The following is a 7,970-nucleotide window of genomic DNA, read 5'->3' as shown; positions in this document are numbered from 1 at the left end:
TACAAGTTTTTGGCGCTGTTGCCGGGGATTGTCAACTATTGCCATAGTAATTTTTTTGTGAAATTATTTATTTTCAATTTGGTTACTTCTAACATTACTAACTTATTCTTTTTAATTTTGTTATTTTCTTTTTTTAGGGGTTTATGAGCATAGATCGAATTATCGATTTACTCCCAGTAGACCCTAAAATTGAGCGAACTTTCAGACAAAGAAGACGTGAACAAACAGCTCAAAGACAAGTCGAGATGGACCTTGGAAATTAGAATCAAGACTAAGGTAATGAAGTCGATCATGTACGAAATCCATTGCTGATGATAGGGATTGATGCATCAGACAATATGCTGTGCCGCTTTTCAATGAGTTAAATCCAGGAATTAGAAGGCCAGATCTTGAGGTAACCCAATTTGAATTGAAACTAGTGATGCTTCAAATGCTACAAATGGTAGGCCAATTTAGTGGTATGCGCATAGAAGATCCACATCTCCACCTTCGATTGTTTATGGAGGTGAATGATTCATCCAAGATAGCCTGTATGACTAAAGATGCACTGAGGTTGAAGTTGTTTCCGTACTCGTTGCGAGATCGAGCACGAGCATGGCTCAATTCATTGCCACCAAGTTCCATATCTACATAGCAAGAATTAGCAGAGATATTTTTGGTAAAGTATTTCCCACCTAGCAAGAACGCTAAGTTGAGGAACGAGATCACAACTTTCCAACTATTGGATGACAAGTATTTGTATGAGGCTTGAGAGCAATTCAAGGAGTTACTTCGTAAGTGTCCTCATCATGGGATTCCTTATTGTATCCAGTTGGAGACATTTTATAATGGTCTCAATGCACATACAAGATTGATGGTAGATGCTTTTGCAAATGGTGCAATTTTTTCTAAGTCTCATAATGATCATCAAGAGGATCACAAGCAATAACTATCAATGGCCAACAAAATCGAACAGCTTCAGGAAGACGTATAGCTGGAGTTCATGAAGTTGATGCTCTCACTTCATTGTCAACTCAGGTATCATCTATTTCCTCTATGTTAAAGCAGTTTACTGCTAATAGTGCTAATAATTTTGCAATTCAGCCACCAACTCCATTTTAAGTAGTTTCCTGTGTGTACTATGGGGAAGGTCATCCTTTTGAGAATTGCCCATTGAATCTCGAGTCAGTGTACTATGTGGGGAACCAACATCAAAATAGGAGTGGACAAGGACCCTAGTCCAACTTCTATAATCCTTCATGGCGTAATCATCCTAACTTTTCTTGGAGCAACCAAGGAAATGGACCAAACAACAACTTTATGCAACATAGACCCAACCAATCTCAACGGTTTCATCAGCAAGCTCCAAAACCACCTCAAGATGAGGTGTCAAATAGTTTGGAGAACTTCTTGAAAGTGTACATAGAAAAAATGACGCTTTGATCCAGAGCCAAGCAATAACACTAAAAAATTTGGAAAACCAAATGGGTCCGTTAGCTATGGAGCTTCGTAATAGACCGTAAGGAACCTTGCCGAGCGATACTGAGAATCCAAGAAACTTGGGTAAAGAACATATCAAGGTAGTGGCATTACGAAGTGGTAAAATTTTGGAACCCTGATTGATTGATGTTGAAGACGAGCTTGTTGAAAAGGAGGAAAGTGAACCAACTGTTGAAATTCCTACACCAAAAGAATCAAAAACTGCAAAGACTGACAAGGTAAATCCTAACTTAGTGAATTCAGATACTTTAACATCTTTTTTGGATACAGATTTACCTACACAGAAGAGTTGTTCGGTTCATCCGAAAGTTCCATCACCTCCATATCCACAAAGATTGCAGCAACACAAGCAGAAACAAGAGGTGCAATTCAAGAAGTTTTTGGATTTTTGAAGCAATTACACATCAATATTCCATTGGAGGAGGCTTTAGAACAAATGCCGAATTACGTGAAGTTTATGAAGGATTTACTATCCAAGAAGAAATGACTGAGTGAGTATGAGACTGTTGCCTTGACAAAGGAGTGTAGTGCGTTTCTGCAGAACAAGCTGCCACCAAAATTGAAGGATCTAAGAAACTTTACGATACCCTGTAACATTGGTGAATCTTACTATGGTAAAGCTTTGTGTGACTTAGGAGCGGGTATCAACTTGATGCTGAAGTCTATTTTCAAGATGCTAGGGATAGGAGAAGTAAGACCTACAACTGTGACACTTCAGCTAGCGGATCAATCTTTAGCATACCCCAAAGGAAAGATCGAGGATGTTTTGGTAAGAGTTGATAAATTTATTTTTCCTGCTGATTTCATTATTCTAGATTTTGAAGCAGATAAAGAAGTGCCAACTATCCTTGGGAGACTTTTCCTAGCCGCGAGAAGAACGTTAATTAATATGCAGAAAGGCGAACTCACCATACGAGTTCAAGATGATCAGGTAACTTTTAACATTCTTAAAGCGATGAAATTTCCCGATCCGACAGAAGAGTGTTCAGTTATGGAATAGTTAGAAACCTTGATTTCTATGCAAAGCAATTTTGAAGAAGATCCATTGGAGAAAAGCCTTAGGGTTTGACCCTTTGGAGGATGAAGAAAGTGAAGAAAACATGGTACTGGTGGAAGCCAATTCGAGAAATTTTATTCAATCCATGCAGTTTGAACCATTGGAGTTGGAAGTCAGAGAATTTGTGCAACCCAAATTGTCAATCGAAGAACCACCTACACTCGAACTAAAGGTACTTCCTTTCCATTTGAAATACGTTTATTTAGGTGACTATTCCACTTTGCCTGTGATTATTTCAGCAGAACTGACAAAAGACCAAGAGGAGCAATTAATTTCTGTTTTAAAGAAATTTAAGAAAGCAATTGGTTGGACCATAGCTGATATTCAAGGTATAAGCCCTTCATTTTGCATGCACAAAATTATTCTAGAGGAAGGTGAAAGAGCTCGAATTGATGGGCAAAGGAGGCTCAATCCTATTATGAAAGAAGTTGTGAGAAAGTAAGTGATCAAATGGTTGGATACAGGAATCATCTATCCTATTTCAGATAGTTCGTAGGTAAGTCTAGTACAATGTGTATCAAAGAAAGGTGGAATTACGATTGTTGAGAACGAGCGTAACGAATTGATCCCAACAAGAACTATTACTGGTTTAAGAATTTGTGTTGACTACAGAAAGCTAAATAAAGCCACTTGGAAGGACCATTTTCCATTGCCTTTTATGGATCAGATGTTAGATTGACTAGTAGGTAATGAATTCTATTGTTTTTTAGATGGTTATTCGGGATAAACCAAATAGTTGTAGCCCTGGAAGACCAACATAAAACAACCTTTACTTGTCCATACGATACATTTGCTTTTAGGTGAATGCCTTTTGGTTTATGCAATGCACCTATAACAGTCCAATGATGCATGATGGCAATATTCACTGATATGGTTGAAAATTTTGTTGAGGTTTTCATGGATGATTTTTCTATTTTGGTAACACTTATGATATTTGTTTGAGTAATTTGGCTTAGGTACTGAAGAGATGCGAAGAGACGAATCTTGTCCTTAACTGGGAGAAATGCCATTTTATGGTTAAGGAAGGGATTGTCTTAGGGCATAAAATATCAAAAAAAGGAATTGAAGTCGACAAAGCAAAGGTGGACGTAATTGAAAGATTACCAACCCCAAGGAATGTGAAAGGAGTCAGAAGTTTCTTAGGCCATGCCATTTTTTACCGAAGGTTTATCAAAGATTTTTCAAAAATTTCTAAACCGTTGTGTTTATTGTTAGAGAAAGATACATGGTTCAATTTTAACAAAGCATGTTTAAAAGCTTTTGAAGAGCTGAAAAAATGGTTAATCTAAGCCCCCATAATCATTACACCCGATTGGCGCACACCTTTTGAGTTGATGTGCGGTGCAAGTGATTATGCTATTGGAGCTGTGATGGGTCAAAGAAAAAATAAAGTATTCCACGCCATTTACGATGCAAGTAGAACCTTGATGGGAGCCCATATCAATTATACGGTAGCTAAAAAGGAACTATTTGCTATAGTCCTTGCTTTTAACAAATTCTGCTCATATCTTATAGGTATCAAAGTTATAGTATTTATTGACCATACAGCCATTAAATACTTGCTTACAAAAAAAGATGCAAAACCGAGGCTAATTCGTTGGATACTTTTACTCCAAGAATTTGACCTTGAGATCTAAGACAGAAGAGTTGTTGAAAATCAAGTAGTTGATCATCTGTCGAGGTTGGAGCAAGATGAGGTAACTCGATCACATGTGCCTATCAATGAGAATTTCCTAGATGAGCACTTATTTGAGGTAAGTCGAATTCATGAAACACCTTGGTTTGCTGATTTTGCCAGTTATCTTGCATGTGGAATAATTCCTCAAGAAATGGCATACCAACAAAGGAAGAAATTCCTTCATGATAGTCGGTATTATTTCTGGGAAGACCCGTTCTTGTTTAAACAATGTGCAGATAATATAATCCAAAAGTGTTTAGCTGAAAGTTAGATTGCTGAGATCTTATATCATTGCCATTCATCTCCAAGTGGGGGACACTTTGGTGGTGCATGTACTGCAGCTAAGGTTTTGCAAGCAGGTTTCTTTTGGCCTGCACTATTTAAAGATGCTTATGCCTATGTGAAAAACTGTGATAGATGCCAAAGGAGCGGAAACATATCAAGGAGGAATGAAATGCCCTTAACAAATATTTTGGAGATTGAATTATTCGACGTATGGGGAATTGACTTCTTAGGACCATTTCCTTCTTCGTATGGGAACAAATACATCTTAGTTGCTATGGACTATGTATCCAAGTGGGTTGAAGCTGAAGTGTACCCTACAAATGATGCTAAGGTAGTCATGTGATTCCTACATAAGCATGTGTTTACATGATTTAGGACACCAAGAGCTATTATTAGTGATGAAGTTCTCATTTTGTGAACAAATGGCTTAAGTGGTTGCGTGACAAATATGATATGAAGTACAAGATTGCTACTACTTATCACCCCCAGTCCAATGGGTAAGTTGAAAGAGTGAACTGTGAAATCAAAGGTATCATTGAAAAGGTAGTACACCTTAGCAGAAATGATTGGTCTCAAAGGCTCGATGATGCATTATGTGCCTATCGAACAGCATTTAAGACACCGTTAGGAATGACTCCTTATTGGTTGGTTTTTGGGAAGGCATGTCATTTGCCATTAGAGTTAGAGAATAGAGTTCACTGGGCTTTGAAGAAGTTGAATTTTGATCTTAAGCAAGCCAGTGAGAGAAGGATGTTACAATTGGATGAGTTGGAAGAGCTGAGGTTGTTTTCCTATGAGAATGCCAAAATGTATAAAGAAAGATCAAAAAGATGGCATGATAGTCATATAGGACCTCGCAAGTTTAAAGAAGGTTAGAAGGTTTTGTTGTTTAATTCAAGGCTGAAGTTATTTCCTGGGAAGCTGAAATCCCGATGGAAAGGACCTTATACCATTTATCGAGTTTATCCTTTTGGAGCTGTTGAATTATACGACAATTATAGAGGTACGTTTAAAGTTAATGGTCAACTTCTCAAACATTATTGGGATGGTGACGTTGAGCGAGTTGAATCCTCGTTCAAATTAACAGACTCTTGATTTTTCATAAACTTGTATTGTAAATAAATAAATAATTAGGATTTATTTTCTTAATTTAGTACATTTAATTAATTTTGTCTAAGGAGATTGGAACTTAAGTGGGACAACTGTGATGTGACAGCCCTAATTTTGGCCCTAGTCAGAAAGTGGTTTCGGGACCACAGAACCTAGTCACAAAAATAATTAGATGTTATATTCTATGCTTGATATATGTGAAAGTGCATGTGTGAAAATTTCATGCTTTGATTTTGTCATTTGTATGTGAAATTTATTAAATAGGACTAATGTTAAAATTTTTGAAAATGCTATAGGTTAATTTGTAGTGGCCAAATAAATTGTAGTGCAAAATTGGAGGATTTGCATGTCAAACTTCCCACTTTTATGTGTAGTGGCCGGCCATCAGGTTGATGATAAGCAACATGTGCATTAAATATTAATAATTTATAACTTAAAGTTATGGTGCAAATTAACTTATGTTATTTTATATCATAAAATGGGGTGATGAAAACAAAGTGAGTTTTATTCCTTCTCTTCTATCACTTAGCCGAAACTTAAGAGAGCAAATAGGATAAGAGAAGTTCTTGAATATTCGATCACTAGGGGGAAGAAAATTTAAGGTAAGTTCATGGTAGTTTGCTTATATCTTGATGTTATGAGTCCCTTTCTTGATTCTACCTTAACCCATGAAGTATATTTTTGATTTTTGGTTGTGTTGTGAGCATTCGGTCATGAATTGAAATGAAGGAAATGGTTGTTGTTTCATGTTCTTTTTATGAATAATGGTAGATAGGTGAAGTTGAGCTAGTTAAATGTTCATATAGGTGCATTTGATGAGAAGATGAAATCGGCATGTGTATTTGTGAAATTACAGAATGTGAACTTAGACAATATTTGAGTAATGTTTATGTTTTAAAATGATGAAATAGAGATTATGCTTCAGTGAAATTATAGATATGTGATGAAATTGATTGGTGATATACATGTTTAAATAACATGAATGCAAAGAATGTGTGAAAGAGTAAATTGGTAATAAATCTGCTTGGGACAGCAGCAGTAACGTGATTTTGGAAAATCACCATAAATTGTGGGAGTGGAGTTAGAAGCAGAATAAATTATGTAATTAAATCTTAATGAGTCTAGTTTCAAATGAAATCAACGAGAACATATTTTGAATTCTGTACAATGAGAAATTTGATTTGTAGTAAAGAGTGGTCAGATTAGTCAAACAGTGAAACAGGGGAAACTTTAAGAAAAATCTGGTATTGATTGGCCAAACCAAAAATTCTGAAAAATTTATAGATAAAATATATATGAGTCTATTTTCATGAAAAATTAACGGCAATTGATTTGGAGTTTTGTAGCTCCAGTTATAAATAATTTAGTGACTATTGTTCAGGAAGACAGCTTATAGTGAATTTGTGATTATGTTGTAAACATTGATAAAATTTGTTAATGAGTTAGGAAAATGTTCCATGATGGTTTTAGTCTATTATTTAGGAATAAATACAATTTTTAAGTGTAGCTTTGAAATCTATGGTAAGAGAGCAATATGTATCTAATTTTTAATAGCATATTCGAACATGTCATTATATATTAGGTTGTATGTGTGATTGTTTATTAAATTATATAATAGCCATATGAGTTTTGTGTTTGTGCATGTGTATGTGACCTAGATATACAATGAATATTCGGCTATGAAGTTTAATGGTTAAATCTTAGGAACTTTGATGATATACATATTCAAATTATTCAGTCATTAGGGTTATATGTACTTTGGCTATGTGGGTTATGTGTTAAGGTACGTCACTTATTTGATATGCGTATTTGGTCATAAAGGTGTACATGAGGAAATGTTAAATTAATCATATTAAATTGCTTAATGTGATTAAAAATGTGTATGACCATTTTGTATTTGAGCTAAAAGTAGCTATATAACCTATTAAATTTCTTGTCATAGTCGGCCATAAGCTAGCACGATGGGACTTTAATAAGTTAAATTTGTTTGAATTAGCTCAAGAGCATAGAGAACCAAGGTTGGAAAAGGGAAAAGAGAAAGTAGTTGAATAGCCGATCCGAGACTGTTCGAAAATATTCGAGGTAAGTTTTAAGTAGTTAAACATAAATAATATTCGATAAGCTGATATATTATGTGGATTACGTATTCCTTGTAAGGTAGGGATTTAGCCGAATGTTAAAGATGAAATGATGGTGTATTGAATCATGCTTATATGACCTAATGGCAAGTATAACATGTTGGTAGATATGCAATGTGCTTTTATAATCGAATGATAAGTTTGAAAAGAATGTGAGTGAAATGTTATGCATAAGCTATCAAATGCTAAGTGTGAAAATGAGATGAACGAAAAGTGTTTGAGA

At 35.4% G+C, this 7,970-nt stretch overlaps 1 non-coding gene across 1 annotated transcript; it reads right to left on the bottom strand.

Annotated features, from left to right (window-relative positions):
• Positions 1-688: 688 nt before the first annotated feature.
• Positions 689-795, bottom strand: LOC128285009 (small nucleolar RNA R71). Its single transcript, XR_008275425.1, has one exon. It is a non-coding gene; the product is annotated as a small nucleolar RNA R71 (small nucleolar RNA).
• Between the last annotated feature and the right edge of the window lie 7,175 nt (positions 796-7,970).

The sequence above is a fragment of the Gossypium arboreum genome, chromosome 11 (assembly GCF_025698485.1).
Source record: "Gossypium arboreum isolate Shixiya-1 chromosome 11, ASM2569848v2, whole genome shotgun sequence".
Taxonomy (NCBI): Eukaryota; Viridiplantae; Streptophyta; class Magnoliopsida; order Malvales; family Malvaceae; genus Gossypium; species Gossypium arboreum.
The sequence above is the reverse complement of the archived record's forward strand: the minus strand, read 5'-3'. Positions and strand labels throughout refer to the sequence as shown.